This window comes from Panulirus ornatus, chromosome 41, assembly GCF_036320965.1.
Source record: "Panulirus ornatus isolate Po-2019 chromosome 41, ASM3632096v1, whole genome shotgun sequence".
Classification (NCBI taxonomy): domain Eukaryota; kingdom Metazoa; phylum Arthropoda; class Malacostraca; order Decapoda; family Palinuridae; genus Panulirus; species Panulirus ornatus.
In genome coordinates, this window is record NC_092264.1 from 2,852,653 (window position 1) to 2,877,451 (window position 24,799).

Genomic DNA, 24,799 nt, shown 5'->3' on the forward strand with positions numbered 1-24,799 from the left:
AGGTGAGTGACAAGTTCATAAACGCCTTCACAGTGGAAGACTTTATAGATCGAACACCAGTGAGGTGGAATGCAGTGTGTATCTGTGTGTAGGGCGTGGAGTGTGGTGTGTGTAGGCCGGGGAGTGTGGTGTGTGTGTATAGGCCGGGGAGTGTGGTGTGTGTAGGCCGGGGAGTGTGGTGTGTGTGTATAGGCCGGGGAGTGTGGTGTGTGTAGGCCGTGGAGTGTGGTGTGTGTAGGCCGGGGAGTGTGGTGTGTGTAGGCCGTGGAGTGTGGTATGTGTAGGCCGGGGAGTGTGGTGTGTGTAGGCCGGGGAGTGTGGTGTGTGTAGGCCGGGGAGTGTGGTGTGTGTAGGCCGGGGAGTGTGGTTTATGTAGAGCGTGGAGTGTGGTGTGTGTAGGCCGGGGAGTGTGGTGTGTGTAGGCCGTGGAGTGTGGTATGTGTAGGCCGGGGAGTGTGGTGTGAGTAGGCCGTGGAGTGTGGTATGTGTAGGCCGGGGAGTGTGATGTGTGAACGCCGTGGAGTGTGGTATGTGTAGGCCGGGGAGTGTGGTGTGTGTAGGCCGTGGAGTGTGGTATGTGTAGGCCGGGGAGTGTGGTGTGTGTAGGCCGGGGGGTGCAGTGGGTATAGGCTTACTGATATCCTTAGAAATATACTTTTTCGTTGATATATCTCCAGGACGATATACATTTATGAGAAGACTGTCCTGAGGTTACGGACGTAGGCCAGATATACCACGGTGTTGTGGCGATATGCTGACTGGTGAGGAGTGTGTAGTGACGCGAGTGAAATGTGGCGAGATTTGTCCTGCTGACTGAGGCAGTTTTATTGTAGGAAAGGCAGTGATCTCTCTCCCTCCAGCCTTACCTCTTGAGCACGACGCTGCGACCCTTGGGCATGATGTCCTGAGCTTTGACTCGATCATCCTTAAGGATTCAGGTCTGAGGCTTGGCCATCGTACTCGAGGGGTCGTGTACCGTCGTGCTCAAGGGTCGTAATGTCTTGTTTATATATGACGCACGTCTCGCAGATGCATTACTCACGAAGCCATAGATGTCTGTTAATCTTCACGAAATTGTGAGATGAAAATGAATGTACAAACATTCGGTGATGACTGAATATTGGCGGTGGGTTGTCGAGTCGTGCCGCATGTCGTGTGTCTTTTTCTCCACTGAGGAACTGGCAAGTTGAAGCAAGTGCGATGGTAGCTGGCTGGTTTTGTTGGCCGGGTCGCATCCCATTTTCCCCCATCGAACTGAACATCTTGACCTGTCATCGCGTCACGCTGACCTCAGACCAACATCATACCCCCTTGCGAAGCCTTGAACTGCGTAAGACCTTCGTACATAACCTCAAGAAGATCATATATCATTGGCCTCTTACTTCCTCTTCTTTTTTCCCCCAGTGGAATGATCGTCCTCACGATTATCGCCTGTGGGTAGTGACGTGGGTAGCATGCGACGCGTCTTTGGTGACCGGGTTGCGTGCAAACTGGGTTGGAAGCTCTGCATTGTATCGATTCGTGTTTCGCGAGAAGCTGCGCATTTCCAGATGACTCACTCGTGTGCGGTAAATATAGAGAGAGACGCGGATATAGCTAGTTTGGTTTGGGGGAAGGGAGGGAGGGAGGAAGGGAAAGTGGACGAATCATGATTCAAAATGTTGAAACACACATTGGGTTGGCGTTCTCCAGGCCAGCCAAACCAAGCTGCCCCCCAGGCCACTGGCAGACCCCAGCCGAGGACCAGCCGCCTCCCGCCTCCCTCTGACCAACTTAGTTTACCAGTTTCTCTATTTATAAGAAGTGCAGCTGTCTCGGGCTGGGCCACGTACACCAAAATCTTCACTTCCCTGACCACGTTCTTGGCTCAGCGTTACCATGGCTCCGCCGGGACCATCCTGCTCACCTTTCACCGAGTCTTGTGGCTGCAGGCACTTGCCCTGGCCTCCCTCCCTCCCTCGTAGTTGCTGATGCTTTTATGTGCCTTTCGTTCGTGTGCCACCACAGTCCTGCATGTGCTCTGTTGCCTGCAAGATACTGATGCTTATATATATACGACTACTGGCTGCTTGTGACGCTCGCCTGGAGATAATAGTGCTTGTGTGTGCTGCTGCCCTCTGCCTGTGGCGTTGCCTACATGCACCAGTGCTTGCCCATACCACTGCTGTTAGTTTGCGGTTATATATAAACAGTTTCGTTTTGTTTTCGAGATGAGTTGAGGCAATTGTGGCCTTGAGGGTGTCCATGTTGATGATGACGACGTCCAGAGGTGAGGGTAGGGTGCGACAGATGTTGCTCTGCGGCAGGTGGTTCATGCAGGTGCTGTTGGCGCCAATATTGCCAAGAGCCATGTAACATCTGCTGCTCTCTTGCACCCGCTTGGATATATGTGACACACTAAACACACACGTAAAGTAGTAACGTAGTGTGTGTGTGTGTGTGTGTGTGTGTGTGTGTGACTGGGGTTCGCCATCTCCCTCCCCCTAAATATATCGTGGTTAATTATGGGCCAGAATTGTTTATCTCCAAGACTGTCGTGTTTTGCGGAAGTGGCGTGTGAGGGGAATGGGGAGGATTTGCGGCGGCGAGGTGAGGCAAGGCGTGTGGCCAGCCTACACGGCTACAACCCCGACTTCCGTGATGGCGGGATAACGATTCCACACGGAAAGTGAAAGCTGACGAATGAGCTCAACCTCCTACATAATCCTGCCATGAACTTCCTCTCCTCCTGCTCTCATTCACTCGTATTCCTCTGAGGCAACAGAGACGATTTCCTCTAAGTATTGATCGTAGATATTGTAGTAACCGTTGTTTTGTGGTATACAAGACATTTCTAAGTAAGATGGTGATTGTTAAGTTAGCGGGAGAAGCTTTTGTTAGGTCTCCGTGGCTGGGAGTGAGTTGATGTGGTGTTTGAGCTAAAGTGTAGGGACTGGCTACCTGGTGTTTACACACATGGCCATAAGCCAGGGGGTCTGCCAGGCAACACCTGTGCACCCTCCCAGTCTGGAGAGTTTGCTGGTCCACATCTGTAGTAGTTCCCCGAGCCTGGTTGCTCTGCCAGGCCACACCTGTACTCCGCCATCCTTGGTGCAGTACCACTCAGCCATCGTGACCCCTCACCATACCACTGTTGACAGCCATCCTCCTCCTCCTCCTCCTCCCCCCCGTCACCCACCGTAGCGCCCGCCCCTTCGCTAATCGTACCGTGTTTTCCACGTTGTGTGTGTGTGAGGTGAGTAGCCCCGGTGCGTCAGGTGACACCGCGCCCTACACTCCCTCACCCTTCCCTCGCCTCTCCATCGCCCCTCCCTCACCCCTCCATCGCCCCTTCCTCACCCCACTACACCAATACATAAATCAAGTTTACAGAAGTGTACAGAAAACCTGCTGTATTCAGTACGTTGACACACACACATACACCACAAGACAAGTTGGGTTGGTATATATATATATATCTGCACATGTACTTGCACCTTCATGTACGCATCCCTAGTGTAAGCAAAAAGAGATATTTAAAGTCATTAGCATATTGGGTATGATTAGTTACATTAATGAGGCTGAGGAGGTTATCAGATCCAGGGTACTGGGGGTAGAATGTGGCCAGGTTCACATGTACCAGATTCCCTCTCTCTGACTGAAGCGTACTTGCCCGCCCGTACTGTTCTCCAACATGGGTAAGGAAAGCTTGGAACAAAAGGCCGTAAAACAGAGCTTTCACCCATAAAGACTCCCCCTTGAGCCTGGTATTATCTTCCCCTCTGTAGTGGAGGGAAAACGAAATGCCTGACTCAAAGACTCGGGAACAAGGAGGGGTCACTACACAACGTCATAACCCGGTAGGTGTCATGTGCAGGAGGCATGAGTCATGGTAGAGGGAGGGCGGCCAGCGCCGCTGCCTGATTTACTACTGCTGGTCGCCCCTCCTCCCTCCTCCTGGCCCCGGTCTGGTGCCTCTGTACACTCCTGGCCCGGCCAGACCAGCCCGGCGATGGTGAGAGTCCTGCTCGCCTTCCCCGAGTCTGGCCCGGGCCGGTGTTGCTGGGCCACCGTCTGGCCACATCACTGTCCTCTTGACCTGGTTTATTTACGCCGCTCCTGCCTCGCTATGCCCCTATCAGGTGTCGCGTACTGTAGCCTTGACTCTACTTAAGCCTCAGGAGGTTGCCACGTGCCTCCGTGCCTGCCTTCCTCCCAAAGAACGGACCCACCTCGTACATATTACGTACACATTCCTGCTGTTTATGTATACATAAGTGCTCTTGCCACGTTTACACGTGTTTGTGTACATAAGCACACCTTTTATACATGCATATTTCGTTAAATATTTTTCACTATTTAGCGTTAAAGTAATTTTTTACTTACATCTAGACGAGATTTTTGGATACAGAAACACCGTAAAATGTTGCAAGGGCCCCCAGCGCGCATCGCCGCGCCGGAAAGGTATTGCACTCGGCCACCCATCATCAGTCTAACCTGTCTGGCTCCGTGATCTTCAAGGTGGAGGGTTTTTAGTGGGAGGATCTTTGGCTGGGTGATGACAAGGTCAACCTTTGTACCAAGTTTGAACCTGATGAATTCGTTCCTCACAGAATTATCCGTATTTACCCACGTATGGAGAAGACGTCGCCTGAGTTGCATTATAATGCTTCTCATGTCGATAGATAGACAAGACGTCGACTGAGTAGCATTATAATGCTTCTCATGTCGATAGATAGACAAGACGTTGCCTGAGTTGCATTATAATGCTTCTCATGTCGATAGATAGACAAGACGTCGCCTGTGTAGCAATATAATGCTTCTCAGGTCGATAGATAGACAAGACGTTGCCTGAGTAGCATTATAATGCTTCTCATGTCGATAGATAGACAAGACGTCGCCTGAGTAGCATTATAATGCTTCCCATGTCGATAGATAGACAAGACGTCGCCTGAGTAGTATTATAATGCTTCCCATGTCGATAGATAGACAAGACGTCGCCTGAGTAGTATTATAATGCTTCTCATGAATAAGTGACACGTTAAACATGTACAGTTCATCCGAAAGGCCTCTGTACCCGGGACGAGTCTTGCACCGTATGACTGGCAGCAGGCGCCTGCCGGCCCGAGGCCAACACAGCAGCGCTCCCTGGCGCACGACTAGTGTCATGATTCCTCCCACTATAGCCTTTTGGACTTATAATCAGTTGGACGTGGCTGAAGGCGCAAGCAATCTGTACATACTATTGATAGTTTTACAGTTTCAAGGGAGAGTTTTCCACACACACACACACACACACACAGGTGTTGGGAAATGCTTAGTAAGTTGATCACGTCGTACAAAAGGCCAGAAGTTGAATATGTTTCTCATTGGTCACCGGGCTTAAACAAGCAGAGAGAAATAGTAGAAAAGGTGTAGAGGAAGTCAACAAAGATGGTTGCAAAATGAAGCGAGCTAAGTTGCGAGAAAAGGCCATAGGCCTTCCCTTTGCCCAACATGGAAGAAAAAAAGATTGAAATGAGTGACCTGGTCACAAACTGAAATTCTTAAACCAGTTTGATGAAATTAACAGCGAATGAATCTTCGGAAGACGCAAGGATATAGCAGCCAGAGACCGTAACATGAAATGAAGCAAGAAACATGTTAGACAAGATGTAAAAGTTTAAGAATTTGTGTGATTATAGAATTCAAGATTGGGGTTTTACGAGTGTAGAACTCCCTCTCCGTACAGGACAAAATATACGTCCATTCCTGTAAGCAGTAGATGGGAGGGGCTTTAGGAGTACTTATGTGGGTCGTTTTGATAACTGTTTCTTTCCGTACACCTTGAAGCTTTGGAACCTCTCCCATGTCTTTCCCAATAACTACGACGTGGCACATTTAAAAAAGAAAACAGGTTTTCCACCTCCTTTAAAACTCGTAAATACTTTCACCTGTCTTTTCGTTTTCTTCTTTCGTAATCCTATCTGTATTTCAATTAAAGCCTGGCCTTGATGTGGACATTTGTTCGTGACTGGAGCCTCCAACGTATTATATTAACGATAGGTAGAGGTTGCTCATAATGAACTTCTCTGTCTTGCCACATCATTTGGCACTGGTGCTGTTGTTTCCCGTCAAGATGTCTCAGTGGTATGTAGGCCTCTGGTTTATAAGGGCTAAGTAAGGCAGACAACTCTTAAGTACAAGTTGAATGTTTTTAGAGGCAAAAATGTCATTTGTTTATCAGTGGTATCATACGCATAGTCCCCAAAGAACAGTAGTTAGCTTTGGTGTACGACAGTTACTATATATTTAAAACAAGTTATAACTGATATGGGATAGTCTTGGTGACTCCCATTTATTCAGTTATCAAAAGTAAATGATAGTTTTTTTTTATCTTTATCATATGTTTCACTGTCTTGGTGACTCCCATTCATTCAGTTATCAAAAGTATACGATTTTCTTTTTCTTTATCTTTATTATATGTTTCACAGTTATCATGAGCGTGCGATATTCGCCCCAGGGGATGAAAGAAAGAGGGTCATCAGTTAATTATGACCTCAAGCCCACAAATATTGCCAGTGGGAGACAGGACAATGTTTGAGCCACGAGTTCTCTCTGGCTCATGAAACGTTGCGCCCAAGGGTCCTTATAGACAAGGTTTCTTACAGACGAGGAACATTGGTGGAAGATTTTGTAAGGGAACAGTAGATGGCAGAGGTGTATGTTGGTGGTGTATGACAGCTTCTGGTGGCGTATGACAGTTGCTAGTGTTGTATGACAGCTGCTAGTGGTGTATGACAGTTGCTGGTGGTGTATGACAGTTGCTAGTGGTGTATGACAGTTGCTGGTGGTGTATGACAGTTGCTGGTGGTGTATGACAGTTGCTGGTGGTGTATGACAGTTGCTGGTGGTGTATGACAGTTGCTGGTGGTGTATGACAGTTGCTAGTGGTGTATGACAGTTGCTGGTGGTGTATGACAGTTGCTGGTGGTGTATGACAGTTGCTGGTGGTGTATGACAGTTGCTGGTGGTGTATGACAGTTGCTGGTGGTGTATGACAGTTGCTGGTGGTGTATGACAGCTGCTGGTGGTGTATGACAGTCACCAGTCGAGCATGACAGGCACCAGTGGTGAATGACACTCAGCCTGACACACAACACTGATGACTTGGGGTATCGTGGCCCAGATCTCACTCCCCCCCAGCCACAGACCCTCTCATTTTTTTTTTCCTTTCCACTGAACAGTCAGAGTAATGGCGTCTAGTGCCGATGTCCTGAGATGTAATAGATGCTGCAGAAGCCGTCAGAGACCTGGGTAGTTGGTTCCTCTAATCATTTCATGGCGCGAGATGACTAGGGAGACACATCATGGTAGGTGGATGGAAGGTACAGCTTTGAGACAGTGGATTTACAGAATCTGTACGTGAACGGGAGTTAGTGCAGGTAGATGTAAAGAATTGCAGTGGTGAGTTTGTCTATACTCAGTGGCTTACAGGAGAGTATAAAGTGTGAATGAAGACAGAGTGCATGACTAGACACTGGCTTAAGTAGATGATAAACGAGAAGTGTGTGTGTGTGTGTGTGTGTGTGTGTGTGTGTGTGTGTGTGTCATGGGTCATATGACTTGCTTGTCGTAAAGACTCGCTGCATGTAAGGATTCACTCGTTACCTCAGTTTAATACAAGGTTATATTCCGGTGCCAGAGTTAAGCATTTCCTCCAGTCGTGTGTAATTTAATAAGATGATTGATGGAGAAAACTTGTAACTGGTATTTGAAAATAGGAAGTATTTTTTTTTTTGGATATATTTTACGTAATTTGGAAGTTTGTTCTTCGCTATGGGTTCTTTTTTATTGAATTACACCCGAGGGTTTTTGCGTAAATAGTCAACGGATTTAAGGTGTCTAATATATCTAGGTCCAGACTGCTGCGTTTGAACAACAGGTCCACCTCCACACAGAGTGAATTAACTGCATCAAAATTAGTCAGCAGCTCCCCCAGGCTGGCGTCACCTTTTGTGATTCTAAATCGGGACAAAAAAAAAAAATCTTTTAACACAATTGAGACCATAAATCCCACCCAGAAAGGTTTATGTTTTCCTCTCCATCTTCTTTATAGATTTCCGAAAGTGTTATAAAAGTTTAATATTTACGTCCCATGATAATTGTATTGGTCCGTAGATCTAGAGTTTACAGTTATTTATATTTCAGTTGGCATCATTACCTTTGTATCTCACATGTCTTTACCAACAGCCTCGAAGGGACCCAGTCATGTAATGCTCTTAGCAATCCTCTAAATCATTAATTGAATTAGAGAGGATTGTACGTTCTAACTGTCTTTGAAAAGGATTTAAGTTTACTCACATGGAATCAGAACGCGAGATTCATCGATTCCTGTATGAAATGTATATGTGATAAGGTCTGAAGTGTTTGTGGAGTTGAATGCCATCGGCATAGCCTGCGACAGCTTCATCAGCGAGTACAAGCGTTCTCAACAGTTCCTGTGTACATTTGTATGTTAAATGCCGTAGGACAAAGGAGGCCACAGTGTGGTGCCCACAGTATAGAGACCCTGAGCAGGGCCGGAGCTCCTGACTCCCCCTGCAGAGAGGAGCACGGCCGGCCAACCAACCTGTGTCGTAAAGTTAACCCGTAGAATATCAGCTGCCAGCCATTACGGTGGGAGAGAGACGCGGCCCCTTCCTTCTCCAACCCCCGGTGTGCGGTCTCTCTCTCTCTCTCTCTCTCTCTCTCTCTCTCTCTCTCTCTCTCTCTCTCTCTCTCTCTCTCTCTCTCTCTCTCTTATTCCAGACTCGCTCCTCTGGCACGCCGGCCATAAATGAAAGGTAGGGGGAGGGGAGGGTTTCCTTAAGGCTACAACGCCGATGACAAAAAGCCGTAGAACGTGTATCAATATCGCTACCGCAGCCAGTACAGCGTGAAGTAGAAGAACCTGGATTTAGTGCAGTTTCGGCTCTGCATTTACGATTTAGTTTATATATATATATATATATATATATATATATATATATATATATATATATATATATATATATATATATATATATATATATTTAAAGCTTGAATTAGCAGGCATATTATTCGTCTTAGAATATATCAGAATAGTTTCTTACGAGACAAAAAACGAATGGTAATGTACACGTTCAGTTTGTCTTGCCTAACTTCCTCTGTGATTGTTACCTTGTGCAATTTCCCTGAGTGTGTGTGTGTACCTGGCCATGTTCTTAATGTTAGCATTCAAGACGACAGTGGAAATTTGTTCTTAAGGTCTTTTTATGTTATCATCTTGACTCCAGTTATGTGCGTTGCATGATGTATTGCTTCTAGTTCATGTTGTATTTTATCATACATGTCATGTTAAATTCCAGTTCGAATCTCTCTTGCTCTTATCAGCCTGTAGTGCTGAGGGGGAGGACTTGGCTCCGTCACCGAGCCAGACATTAGAGGCTTAGTAAACCTTGTGTCACATTCATTTGGACGAGGGTTTAGCCATGTGATAGCCACAGGGGAAAAGGCGGGTACTTCGTGGCCTTATGGTATAGAATGCCGGGATATTGTTGCTAATGGGTTCCTGACGGTGTTATACACAGGACTAAGGGAGGAACGAGTGAGGTCAGGGTTAAGAGGGGGTCGTAAAGATATCCCTTGGCTTTTGGGCTGTTATGGAGCAGTCGGCCAGGAGGTTTGCGAGTCTCTACCCCTTCAAGTTATAGGCTTGCCGGACATTACCTCAGAAAGTGGGGGTTGTCTGAGCACCAGACAGCCTTGGCTTTTGTTTACGAGAGCAGTAGACCTTCACACGACTAGTGTGACCTTTGGGTATGACGGCCTGGTCCCTGACCTGAAACCTGGCGAGAGGCCAGGTCATCATACCCCAAGGGTAGCACCGTCGAGGTCAAAGGTTCGTACCGTCGTGCTCAAGAATAGTACCACCGTCGTGTTTAAGGGACGGTGTCATCATCTTCAAGTCAGTGTAAACATCATGCTCCCTCCACTAGTAGGTCCTCGAGCCTTCAGGGGGTCCTCGAGCCACGTCGGGGAAGCAGGACGTGGGTGTCTCTCCGTCTCCAGCGAATTAGAAGAGTGGGGAGAGGATTGAGCGCCTGGTAGCCGACGGGGAATGCGAGCGAGCGATGCATAATTCACTCCCCCTCCCCACCTCCCCTCCGACATAGCTAGCCCTTACGATCGCTTGCATGCACAGACCAAGTCTACCGCCTGTAGTTGTCCCACTTCCTGATCCCATTGTCTTACACACACACACACACACACACACACACACACACACACAACCAAGCAGGAAGTTCTCCAAAGCAAATATCTTCCACACTTGGCTGACTGGAACCAATGTGAGTGGGGAGGTTTGGGTGGAAGTGTGGGGGGGTCTCTCTCAGGTACCAGTTATCATGCGGTATTGCCCCCCTCCCCCTCCTCCGCCCTCACCTCACTCCACCCCCCAGCATAGTCTGTGACTGGTGGTGGTGACTGGGTATGCACCAAGCCGACTAGACGTCCGGCCCCTGGCGCAGAGTAGTGCTTTGCAGACATTCCTGTGTCTTCCGCAGTGGCATACACCTTGCTCGGTAAGAGGACCAATTATTTGGTCGCCCTGCGAAGTGCGTCACGCCACTTGACCCGAGGTCATTGCCTGAATCCCTTAACCTCCTCTTGAGCACGACGGAACTGGCCCTTAAGTATGATAGTCTGGTCGTTTAAATGTACCCCTTTTAAAGGCCTGTTGCTCGAAGGGTAGCCAATCATACCCAAAGGTTTGAATCGTCGTGTTCAACGGTCGTACAGTCATGGTAAATGGTCATAACGTCGTAGTCAAGGGTCGTACCGTCATGCTCAAGGGTCGTACTGTTGTGCTCAAAGGTCGCACCGTCGTGCTCAAAGGTCACACCACCATGTTCAAGGGTCGCACCGCCACTGTGCTCAAGGGTTAATAAAATGTACCACGTCCGCCGGTGATCAGTGTCTACACACCCAAGCCAAGTAGGGGGGGGGGACGGAAGACGCACTTATATAAAGCCACACTGGAGGGCAGGAAGGCCTGGGAGTGGGTCTGAAGGGCAAGCAGGCGAAGGAGGGGAAGATGATGATGACGAGCTGTGGTCAAGTGTGTGAAGCACGTACCGCTGGTATACGGTCCAACACCGCCTCCCACGGACATCCACGGATAGCCTACATTACGTGTGTGTGTGTGTGTGTGTGTGTGATGGGAAGTGGGACTTGTGGGAGGGTGGAATGGGAACTCGGTGCTCAAGACACCCTCCTAAAGGGGCATAGCTCCAGGCGACGGAGGTGTTTAAGGAGGAGGACAACAGGTGTACGAGAACCTCAGGAATGAACATGATGATGATAATGATCTGATGTTAAATGGAGTTGAAGACGTGCTTACTTGGACGTTGAACAGTTTCTCCTTCTCTCTGAGGAATCGGGTTTGACTCGCATGTTTCTCTCGTGTGTTTAAAACGAGAATTGAATGTGACAAAAAGTTGTTTGCAGTTAGCGAGCTGAAGGCCGAGCCAAGACGGCCGGGAGCCAGGCGCAGGTGGCAGTCCCTCCACACACACACACACACACACATGACGTTCTAAGAAGTAGAAGAAGCAGTGAAGCAGTTGAGAGTGAACCTTGGGGGGTCGAGCATTGTCTCTGGAGGCACTTGCAGGAGTGGAGGATCTGAGGGGTTAGAAATACGTGAGAGAGAGAGAGAGAGAGAGAGAGAGAGAGAGAGAGAGAGAGAGAGAGAGAGAGAGAGAGAGAGAGAGGGGGGGGGGGGAGAGAGAGGTGCACCCGAAGAAAGAACAACGATACAGAGAGCTGATTCTCGAGTGGGGGGGGAAAAAAAGTCTAGCTTCACTCCTACCCACCCCTCACCGTAGTGCCTCAGTAGGCCATAACCTCCTCTGGGGTGTTCAGTCCACTGGGGTAACTTCGATATCACTATTCGTCGCAAGGCTCAGGACAATTGAACTCCCTGCAACAAAATCAGTGAGCACAATATATGTCTTCCCACACTCACCTTTTCCTCCTCCTCCGCCACCACCGCCGGGTCTCTCTTCTTACCCACCCTCACGCTAGGGACTCATAGATGAACTGTATAAAGGGTCGTGCATGACCATCCTTGGTCCTAACTACACCACCTGCCATGAGGTGCTTAAAACACTGGTCCTCCTGACTCTCTCCTCAGCAGTCAGTCACAACTCATCCAACACTTGGCCAAGAAGCTACTGCAACACCCTTGCCTCCTCACTTTAGCCAAATATCAAGTTTTGATGGTTTTTTGTCGTTTTTCGATACGTGTTTTCATGTGTATCTTTGGTAATAAAGTGGATAGCTTGTGGAATGTCTTTGCAGGGCCCTTGTCATGTTCTGTGTGATATTGTTGTGGTATATTGCATAGTTGTGGTGTATTGCATGGTATTCTTGCAGACGTAATGCCTCTATTTCTACCTTGTTCAGAGGCTTTTGAATTCACGGGACATTGCCCATCATTTCCTCAATTTATTGCCATACTTAGATCACCATTGCATCTTTCTCTCTTACGTTGTAAGGGTCCGAGGACTTTCAAGCCTCTTGTGGTATTTCATATGTTCCGTCCACTCGATATATTTTTTGCATGTGAAGATGATGGATTTAGAGAGAGAGAGAGAGAGAGAGAGAGAGAGAGAGAGAGAGAGAGAGAGAGAGAGAGAGAGAGAGAGATTAGGAATGTCTGGGATTCCCAGCCAAGCACATGGCGCAACGAGTCGAAAATAGCAGAAGTGGACACGTCGCTCCCCCTCCACACCGCCACCTGTGATGGCTATTTTCCCCTACAGCTGTGGCACTGCCGTCACACTGTCGGGCATCACTGTCACTATCGGTCATCACCGTCACTGTCGGTCATCACTGTTACTGTCGGTCTTCACCGTCACTGTCGGTCATCACTGTCACTGTCGGTCATCACCGTCACTGTCAACATCACTGTCACTGTCTCACCCCTCTAGACTGCCTCCCACTGTCTCACACTGCCCCATCTCTGTCGCACCCTCCGCCAACCACTGTCTCACCCTGCCAAACCACTGTCGCACCCTCCACCTACCACCATCTCACACTACCCCACCTCTGTCGCACCCTCCACTGACCACTGTCTCACACTACCCCACCTCTGTCGCACCCTCCACCTACCACCATCTCACACTACCCAACCTCTGTCGCACCCTCCACTTACCACTGTCTCACCCTGCCAAACCACTGTCGCACCCTCCACCAACCACTGTCTCACACTCCATTCTGCCACTTATCTCCCCACTGAACCACGCACTCTTACCATTGTGTCACGGTCTAAATGACTTAGATTGTCATGCAGAATTAGACTGTCATGCAGAATGAATGTCACAAGATTTTCCACGGATAGTAACTTGGAAACAATGCAGATATAGCAGGTCGCGTGGGTGTAACAGCTAATTATCGGAAAGACATTTTGTAAGGTGTAGAAATTCTCAGTGTGATGCAGGTAGGAGAATTTAGCCCTTAGAGCACGACGGTTACGACCTTTGTGCATAATGGTACCACCCTTGAGCACGACGGTACGTCCCTTGAGCACGACGGTACGATCCTTGAACACGACGGTACGACCCTTAAACACGACGGTACGTCCCTTGAACACGACGGTAAGACCCTTGAGCACGAAGGTACCACCCTTGAGCACGACGATACGACCCTTGAACACGAAGGTACCACCCTTGAGCACGACGATACGACCCTTGAACACGAAGGTACCACCCTTGAGCACGACGATACGACCCTTGAACACGAAGGTACCACCCTTGAGCACGACGATACGACCCTTGAACACGAAGGTACCACCCTTGAGCACGACGATACGACCCTTGAACACGACTATACGTCCCTTGAGCACGACGGCACGACCCTTGGTCATCGTAGAATGGTCGTTGATGTGACCGTATGGGGACCGCTCACAACCCACGAGCCATACCGTCGTGCTCAGGGGTCGTGCCGTCGTGCTCAAACGACCAGAACGACACCTGCTGTAATGTTGTGTCATGCTTGGATACACTCAGGGACGTGCATTCGCCTCATGATTTACAAGTGTATAGATCTACGATAATACATGGCATTATAAAACACCACCACCCCCTTTCCTGGTCTGCCAGCCCCGCATGATGTAGAACGAATGTTATTGGCACGTAACTCAAGTCTTCCCGGACTTGCTGTATTCCATGAGGGTAAATTTACCCACCATGAATAAGTCTACCCACCATGAGTAACTTTACCCACCATGAGTAAGTTTACCCACCGTGAGTATGTTTACCCACCGTGAGTAAGTTTACTCACCATGATTAAGTTTACCCACCATGATTAAGTTTACCCACCATGAGTAAGTTTACTTACCATGAGTAAGTTTACCCACCATGAGTAAGTTTACCCACCATGAGTAACTCTACCCACCATGAGTAAGTTTACCATCCATGAGTAAGTTTACCCACCGTGAGTAACTCTACCCACCATGAGTAAGTTTACCATCCATGAGTAAGTTTACCCACCGTGAGTAAGTTTACTCAGTGAGTACGTTTACCCACCATGAGTAAGTTTACCCACCGTGAGTAAGTTTACCCACCATGAGTAAATTTACTCACCATGAGTAAGTTTACTCACCATGAGTAAGTTTACCCGCCATGAATAAGTTTACCCCCCGTGAGTAAAACTGCCCACCATGAGTAAAATAGAGAGACATTCTTGTATATGGTGTTGGTGGGTACGAGTCGATAAGATGAGGCTTCGTCCATGGGTAAGATGAAGACCGGGAGACTAACTATAGATAGATAGATAGATAGATAGATAGATAGATAGATAGAGAGAGAGAGAGAGAGAGAGAGAGAGAGAGAGAGAGAGAGAGAGAGAGAGAGAGAGTTCTCTTTCATCCAGTGTTGGTGTTCTTGTTGCTGCGCAGTCCCTCTGGACAAAGCCCCTCTTCGTGGTTCCTTCCCCTGCACAGAGGCAGCCATAAAGAACAAGATATAATCTCCCCCCCTCCTCCTCTTCCTCCTCCTCCTCCTCCTCCTCCTCCTCGTACCCACACACACACACACCCACCCTCCCCTCGGCCTTCACCATAGAGAAGGGGAGCGAGGTTGGCTAGGGCCCGAACTGCTCCCTCCCCAGCACGTCGCAGGGTCATGACTGCGGCGGGTGTCATGCGAGGCTCCAGTGGCTGGCTGGCTGGCTGGTGGAGTAGCCCCGTCCCTCTGTGGACGTCTGTCATGTATTATTCCATCATTTGTTAAGGTGGCAGAAGTATTTTCGATTTCATCGCCTCAGAAAGGATTGGCAGGTAGTCTCTCTCTCTATCTCTCTCTCTCTCTCTCTCTCTCTCTCTCTCTCTCTCTCTCTCTCTCTCTCTCTCTCTCTCTCTCTCTCTCTCTGCCTAATTCTTGGGGAGCAGAGACGTGGGATCAATCTGTTCGCAGTTCTGTTTGTCATAAGACAGCCTGTAGATCGAGAGAGAGAGAGAGAGAGAGAGAGAGAGAGAGAGAGAGAGAGAGAGAGAGAGAGAGAGAGTCCTCCACCGATTAATTGTCATCCACTCTTTAATTACGGTTGGTAATGCGTTAATTGCTGGGGGGGGGAGGTGGTGAGGGAGGGGAAGGTGGATCAAGATTTTGTGTCGTTCCGCAGGAAGGCTGGCTAAACCCCCGCCTTCCCTCCTCCTCCTCCTCCTCCTCCTCCTCCTCCTCCTCCTCGGAATGTTCATTATGGACCATTGTGTCGTGGAGGGGGGGAGGAGGGGGGGTTTCGGCGTCTTGGGGAGGTGGGGAAGAAGGGGGGAGAGAGGGGCGATGCCACTACAGCCTTGCTCGGCCGACGGGGTATCTTAATCCTCACTTGGTGCCTCACCTTGCCTGGGGGGGGTTGTGTGTTATCTTCGCTCCCTCAACCTTCGTCGTGGTCACACTCACCCTGCCTCACTTGCACTGCTTCGCTTTCGTTGTACGTGTGTCACTTTCGGCACCTTACTTGTGTCGGTGTGTTGCTTCATCTTCGGTTATCACTTTCCCGTTTCTGTTGGGTCATAGTCTCAGTGCATCACTATCAGCGCTTCTGTTGCCCTGGTAGATTTGCCTCATCATCATGTCATTATCAGTGCCTCACTGATGCCGTGTGTTCAGTGCCTCTCTTGTACTGCGTCATTTTCGCTGCATCACATCCACTGCCCCTCCTGTACTGCGTCACCTTCTTGCTCACATTCACTGCCTCTCTTACTCTGCATCACTTTCGCTGCCTCACATTTCAGTTCCCCTCGACCGTTTCACCTTCACTGCCTCACCGCCACAGCACACCATTTGGACCGCCTCATCTTCGCCAGCCCTCCCTCACCATCACCTTCGTTCCCCAGCTCACCTTCACCGCATCCCTCTTTTTTTTTTACTTACGTTAACTATTTCATCTATACTGACTCACCTTCTGTGTGTGTGTGTGTGTGTGTGTGTGTGTGTGTGTGTGTGTGTGTGTGTGTGTCACAACAGTATGATTAACACCTTGGGTAATTAGCATAGATAAACTCTTACCTCTTTAACTACCAGTTGGTGTAATTGATGACCCGTGACCTCTGATGTCATGAACCAGTATTTATGGATGTAAATGACTCTTTCCAGGTGCTAACTAAACGCCGCCCTGACCCCGCCAGCTTCACCCCGTGAACTTGACCTTTGACCTGCTCCCTTCAGAAACACGCCGTGCCTAAGGTGAGGGAAAGTCAACTCTCGTAATAAGCATGTAACTTGAGGGTACAGAATTATGCTAAGTGCAGACTCAAACAGACAGTTGGGACGAAACCTCCCCCACCCAACACTACCAGTCGTGAAACCACAGGGGTTAAATGTGTTTATTCCTGGTGTTTGAATGATCAGTATTTCGTTTTGTTTTCAGATGCATGAATTGATAATTTTGTATGTTATACGTATGTCTGTTTGTCTCCCAGTCTATCTGTTCATGTGTGTCTCTGTCTGTCCCTTTGTATCTATTTATCTATCTGTCTATCTATGTCTGTGTTTCTACGCATCTGTAAATTTTCCTGTCTGTTTATATATCAGTCTACTTCTCCCTTTTCTACCTGTCCGTATATCTATGTATATCTATCTCAGTCTATCTGTCTATAGATGTACTATGTAATGAGTCTGGGATTTCATGAATTTATGGGTTCCTTTGGCATTTTGGAGTATGGATGGTGTCAAAATGCCGTGCCCATGTCATTACGTGTGTGTCACTACCTCCGTGTGCAGTACGGGGAGGGAGTTCTACGCTCTTGGGTCTCCCACCTCCAGTAGAATTTTCCTGCGTGTGTTTGGAAGTGTTGTTGATGGTGGTGGGGTGAGGAGGGAAGTGAGGGAAGGTGGGAGGGTGAGGCATGAGGGAGATCTGAATAAGGAGAGTCGAGAAGCGAAGCAGAGCCTTCACGTAATAGGACAAGGAGAGGTCCTAGGAGGTTCTTCAGCTGTATGCTCCATCCAGGCAGGAGCTGGGGGGGGAGGGGTCTCCTCGCTTAAGTACATGAATTGTTGTAGACAGGAGTAGAACGCATGGTGGAATAGGACACGAAGAGTAGAACTCTTCGAGGTCTGGGGGTTGAAGATTAGAACGTGCAGAGGCATGGAACACGTCGAGAAAGTGTCAGAATTTTGACACCTTGAACACGACTGCACGACACTTCGGTATGATGGCCTGGCCTTTGACCTTGCCCTTAATGATCAGGTCATAGACCTGGTCGTCACACTCAAGGGCCGTAAATCGTCCTCAAGGGTCGTACCTTTGTGCTCAAGGGTCGTACCTTCGTGCTCAAGGCTCGTACCATCTTACTGAAAAGAGTTTAAAATGTGTGTGTAAAAATGCAAGGTTGAAGTTAGCCAATCGTAAATAGGTAACCACACACACACACACACACACACACACACACACACACACACACATTATTATGCAGAAAACATCCGCTTGACTCCTTATCAATAAGATATTTTCATTTGATTTAATTTCCATGATAGTCTTGCTGATAACAAGTACGGTAACACTGAGAGTGATTGATTATTTGTGGAAGAGAATTGTGATTATAAGCGTACCAATTTTCTAAGATTATAGGCGAATAAGATGGCGGTGTGAGTTGGCTTGAATTACGTGTAGAGCGATTCACAAAAGACCTGACGTGGATCATAACCGGTTGACGATGACGAACAGAAAATACCTTTATCAATTCTTCCACGAAGGTCAAGATTACAGAGGTGGCGTGTGTTGTGGAAGGGATGGGTTACAGAGGTGGCGTGTGTTGTGGAAGGGGTGGGTTACAGAGGTGGCGTGTGTTGTGGAAGGGGTGGGTTACAGAGGTGGCGTGTGTTGTGGCAGGGGTGGGTTACAGAGGTGGCATGTGTTGTGGCAGGGGTGGGTTACAGAGGTGGCGTGTGTTGTGGCAGGGGTGGGTTACAGAGGTGGCGTGTGTTGTGACAGGGGTGGGTAATGTCTCAAGCCGATTCAAGGAGCGTTTCTCGTATTTCCAATTTATAATATAGTCCGTCCAATCTTGAGCTCCTGGTTATGAAATCCTTCTTGGACGTCAGAAAATAAAGTGGGAATAATTCAAGAGAAGAAAATTTTGATTTAAAGAAAGAAAATTGGGTTGATTGTCCCTGTGGTAGTTTGGTGAAGGAGTGTCGACTGAGTGTAGCTGAGAGTGAGGGAGGAGTGAGGTGGGGAAAAGGAAGGGAGGGAGTGAGGCGGGGAAGTGAAAGTGCAGGTCGGTGGTGAGGTGGGCGTAGGTCTGAGGCCACGGATCTCCCTCCTCCGCCCAGTCCTCCTCATTACTCATTAGCAGATCGAAAAGATGGCTATATGGGCTAAAGGAGTGATGTTCAATAGCCACTGAAGTGCTGGTGTACCGTGTAACCGTAGCTAACCCACCCGATACCCAGGCGGGTAGCACCGTCACCTCTATATAAGGTCTGTAACTACCCACCTCCTATTGAGAGAGAGAGAGAGAGAGAGAGAGAGAGAGAGAGAGAGAGAGAGAGAGAGAGAGAGAGAGAGAGAGAGAAGTGCAGGTAGGAATTCGATTTCTTGGCGATCAGGAGATTACTCAAGTGATGTGTGCATACCGGGGAAGGAAGGGAACATTGGCTCTTAACATGTCATCAATCTGATGTCTGCTGCAGCATTAACCAGCCCTACCTCAGGTTAGACATGCGAAGAACAACTGCGGTACACAACAGATACATTTTATTTCTATGTACGGTTGTATTTGATAAGGCCAGACGATGTACTGAATGCTGATATCTTGGTATGTTTGATTACAGTCACGTAGCGTAGAGAAGGAACTGAACTTTTGCGTACAGAGGAGGCCCAGACACAGCTCGCTTGTCATATGATACGGTAAGAGCAACTCGGGGGAGAGATATGGACATTGGCAGAACGACCTGTATTTCACCACAAGACAACACGAATGAACTAATGCCTTCATTCGTGTGAAGAGAGGCACTCATGTGAATGAATTAAAAGGTCCCCCCCAAAAAAACGCAAGAACAAGTGAATGATATTATCACAATGAAGAACAATCGATTATATATATATATATATATATATATATATATATATATATATATATATATATATATATATATATATATATATATATGCTATGCCTGCTGCAGTGTGTGCATGACCAGACCAGCAGCACTGTGCATCAGTAGTGTGTGGACGGGTATGAGGCACGCGCCACATGATGACGTTTCGGCTGAGGTGCACATGAGTGGAATAACCAATCAGCGTACTTTCACCTCTGTGGTACAGGTTCGGTATTCGTAATGATAGCTGAATGTGTCCAGCATTGTTTGAAGACTATTAAGTCGCTGCTGATTTCACTTTTGTTTGGGAGAACATATGAGAAATGCAAGGGGTCGAGGCTGCACGAATTGATGTTGCACTGGACAGAGGCCATTCAGAACGTTTGACGTGGTGCACAGACTGGTTCATTAGCCTTATCCTGGCGACACACTCACACTTCTCCTCCTCCTCTTCCTCCTCCTCATCTCCAGAAAGAGTGACAGACTTTTCTCCCTCTCTCACGATAGACAGGAACTCAAAGAGCTGAAGATGAATCCAGGTAGGAGCAGTTCATCACTACACACTTTGGGATTCAACTGAACCCCTTGTAGTGCTTTAGTGAAGCCTTGATCCTGCTTCAGTGAACCAGTGGTACTGCTTCAGTGAACCCGTGGTCCTGCTTCAGTGAACCAGTCTCATGTACCTATTGGAGCTGCATAATTTCGCGGGTTGATGCAACTGTTTGATTCAGATATACACTCTGATCCCCTGCCGACGTGGTGAGACTCGTAAAAAAAAGGGGTGAGGGGTGGTTAGACCATATACGGCTCTGGATCCTTCTTCCTCCCCGTTCATACACCTTTCTAGGTCGGCCTTATCACTAGAATGAACGGTTTCTTAGACTGGTGCAGGGCAAGGACCTGCCACGGAGACATAACCGCAGCAGGAGCAGGAAGCCTTTAGCCTCCCACTCAGTAACACTTGGGCCGCTCGCATCCTCTGGCTTCCGGGAGTTTTTCTGATAATTTTTGATTCAGTAATTCTCTCCTCGAAGCATCCACTTCCATCTTTCCTACTGAAAGAATAGAGAAAAAACAATGAAGATCGTGCTTTCATTCATTCACGTAAGGAAATGTATGTGGTGTGTTATTTACCTATTTTGTGCATATAGGGAGTGGGGGTTTATACTCGTAGGGCCTCGCCTAGCGTTCCTGTTATATTGTCTTATATTTCCGCTTGTGTTTATGTGTCTGAACTTACAGAAATGCATGTGATTTTCGTCTCGTGTTGTGAGTACAGCGGTAAGAGAAGGGCGAAGGAGGGGAGTGGAGAGATGTTGGGCACGACGGTGGCGGAGGCGGTGGTGACCTGGTGAAAGTGAGCTGGAGGGCGGGTGTGGCCCAGCGGGCTGCTGGCTGGCTGGCTGTACTGGGCGGGCACGTCCTCACCAGAGAGGGAGAGTGTGGTGCCTCACCTAGCAAGGTCACCGGCACCACCACCTGGCCATCTACCTCAGGTGATGTGAAGGGTGTGGCTCGGTGGGACGAGTGGGGGTGTGGGTGGCGGAGGACAGTCAGGTAAAGTGGACGCCTCGATGAAGACCCCCCCGTTCCCCAACCTGGGTCTTCAGCTGAAGGTCACGTCAACGGCCGTGTGACCTTACCAACAGAAAAAAAAAAGAAGAATGTGAAGGTAATGCAAATACTTGAAGTGCAACTTGTGGCCAAGCATTTTACGAGCCATGTTTATGGATATGAAGGATCCCCGCCTTCCTGAAACGAAATCGGAGCTTTGACTTTAAAAAAACCCGTTTGTTTATTTGTATTATCTGGAAACAAATGTCCTAAGCTACGCGTAGGTGATACGCCTGATACGCTTTCGTAATGCACCCTTATAGTAGACGACTGTGCTGTGTACATGACTTTATAGGCACAGAAATTCCGGAAGAAGCTGCTGCATCACACCCGCAACTGTCACCTCCTGCCACCCAAAGAGATCCCTCGTCCCCAAGTTGCCGTTCGGCACCACGCTCGCCTCGAACCCGTCCGTCCTCATACTGTCACATGATCAGCCTTATCTCAGACACTGTAAACATTCTAAAAGATATTTCATACCCTTGTAAAGACTGTCTGTGTCACACCCTACCTTACTATTAGATTCCAAGAATCTCCTTGTTTTATGTGTTTTACTTGTGAGCGTCAGTATTTTCAGCTTTTGGCTGCATATGCAAACAAATAAACTCGATTATTTTCATTGTTGTTATTTATTATTGTTATTATTAATATTATTATTATTATTATTATTATTATTTTTTTTTTTTTTTTTTTTTTTTTTTTTTTTTATACTTTGTCGCTGTCTCCCGCGTTTGCGAGGTAGCGCAAGGAAACAGACGAAAGAAATGGCCCAACCCCCCCCCCCCCATACACATGTACATACACACGTCCACACACGCAAATATACATACCTACACAGCTTTCCATGGTTTACCCCAGACGCTTCACATGCCTTGATTCAATCCACTGACAGCACGTCAACCCCTGTATACCACATGGCTCCAATTCACTCTATTCCTTGCCCTCCTTTCACCCTCCTGCATGTTCAGGCCCCGATCACACAAAATCTTTTTCACTCCATCTTTCCACCTCCAATTTGGTCTCCCTCTTCTCCTCGTTCCCTCCACCTCCGACACATATATCCTCTTGGTCAATCTTTCCTCACTCATTCTCTCCATGTGCCCAAACCATTTCAAAACACCCTCTTCTGCTCTCTCAACCACGCTCTTTTTATTTCCACACATCTCTCTTACCCTTACGTTACTTACTCGATCAAACCACCTCACACCACACATTGTCCTCAAACATCTCATTTCCAGCACATCCATCCTCCTGCGCACATCTCTATCCATAGCCCACGCCTCGCAACCATACAACATTGTTGGAACCACTATTCCTTCAAACATACCCATTTTTGCTTTCCGAGATAATGTTCTCGACTTCCACACATTTTTCAAGGCTCCCAAAATTTTCGCCCCCTCCCCCACCCTATGATCCACTTCCGCTTCCATGGTTCCATCCGCTGCCAGATCCACTCCCAGATATCTAAAACACTTCACTTCCTCCAGTTTTTCTCCATTCAAACTCACCTCCCAATTGACTTGACCCTCACCCCTACTGTACCTAATAACCTTGCTCTTATTCCCATTTACTCTTAACTTTCTTCTTCCACACACTTTACCAAACTCAGTCACCAGCTTCTGCAGTTTCTCACATGAATTATTGTTGTTATTACTACTACTACTACTAATACTACTACTACTACCACTACTACTACTACTACTATTGTTATTATCATACGGCTGCTTATACTTATATTGACGCAAGTATTGTAAGCATCAGAAGTTGTGAATGACAACATGTCTGGGATTTGTAAACATTCCTTTCTGTCCCGTTATCCGTGAACACCGTTCTGAGGAAGGTGGTGGGTAGTGGCCGCTGTACAACCTAGTCATTTGCATAGATTTACGAATTGTGTGACGAGTATATTATTTTTCTGCCCACATCCGAGTGTTTTATGATGCACTTTGTTGACGACGTCTGCACACACACACACACACACACACACACACACACACACACACACACACAGATGGCACCAGAATTAATATACTTTCTATCCTGTTTCCATAGCTACAAGTGTTGTCTGCTGTTACTCTTGGTGTTCTACCCTGCACTTTTCAACCTCGTTTTTTTTTTTTTTTGACAACCGTAAATATCATTCATCTCCTCACTCAACTTTTCTCTCTTGAAGTTTGGTTATTCCTCTCGTGTCTCACAGGCATCCAGTCCTTAAGGATAAGATTTTGAACCTTTCTCACACGCATCCAGTCCTTAAAGCATGAACATTTTAGCGTTGATTTTGCATGGTATTATCGAGTGATTCTGTATAGAACCCAGTGTTACCATGGTAGGTCATGCATGACTCAAGCACAGTATGATGTCATGGAACCCAGTGTTACCATGGTAGGTCATGCATGACTCAAGCACAGTATCTGTCACATGAAACGGATCATTCACAACATTTTATTTTTGCTTCGTCTTTGTCTCGTATATTAAGGGACGTCCTTGTGTGGAAAGCATGAGTTGGCATGTAAAAACCTGAAGGCTGAACGCACGCATTCCACTCATCCTCGGACGAGTGTTAACCCCCTTCGCCACGACGCTACTCCTACCCAAGTGTAGAACGACGTACTGTCTTTAAGGACGACGGTACGACCCTTTGGGTATCATGGCTCGACGACGGCCCTTGACCTGAGCCTTAAGGTCTAAGGGTATGATACCCTCGGGTCGTACCCTTTCGTGTTGGGGATCGTACCGTTGTAGTCCAGGGGGTTAATTATGGCGCTCATAGATCTCATGAGTAAGTACTCATGCCACCCACACCTCCCGAGTACCGTGGCCCTCCACTGCCACTCCCTCGCCAAATCATCCATCCAATTCAACCATAATCCCCATAATCCCACATGAGTTCACTGCTTCACTCACTGTGTCAGAGTTGGTCGAGAACAGACACGTAATTTCCCCTTCTTTGTGGTGACGTGGTGCTTATAACTACAACTCCTACAACCATTGTAGATCGCTACAACTTGTGTATCGTCTATAATAAAGATCCGTTGCTAACACAAAAGATGCCGAAAGATTGGGCTGTATTATCTTCCGATACAGCGAAGAATTATGAAACGAACCTGCCATTCCGTTGAACTAACCCCAAAAGGTGGCATTTGCGAAACAGTTTCGTGTTTCCATTTAATTCTTCTTCATTCAGCGGTGTCAGGGACCACCACATTCCACTCCCTCACGTGGGGCGTCCCGCGGGGTCACCAAGCTGGGTCTGCCACCCGTAACTAGGACCAGTTGACGACAGACCTCGACGGCTCAGTACCACAGAGAGACGCGTCAGTAGGACAAGACAGGAGGATCATGCCAGATGTTGGTGATCAGGGACCTCTTTTGTGATTGGAGGGTTAGTTGGTAGGTATTAGGGGTCTCTCCACGTCACAGTCTGCCATCATGGGGTGACGTGGGGTGGATGACCTACATTTTATAGATTCAGGAGGAACTTAGGGTTAGTCCCTGGACCCGTGGACCACTGAGGTCGTGTGTGTGTGTGTGTGTGTCCGGCGGTAGTGATGTGACGTGCACCTCCTCACGCCTTGTATTGAGACGTGCTA

The 24,799-nt window shown here is 48.0% G+C and overlaps 1 protein-coding gene across 3 annotated transcripts in view; it reads left to right on the forward strand.

Moving 5' to 3' along the window:
- Window positions 1–24,799, forward strand: part of LOC139761617 (uncharacterized) — a 152,861-nt gene that overhangs the window by 40,868 nt on the left and 87,194 nt on the right. For all 3 annotated transcript variants that reach the window (XM_071685876.1, XM_071685878.1, XM_071685877.1), the window contains exon 2: window positions 16,644–16,733. The gene's annotated coding sequence lies outside the window, so the exon portion shown is untranslated. The remainder of the gene's footprint in view (window positions 1–16,643; window positions 16,734–24,799) is intronic.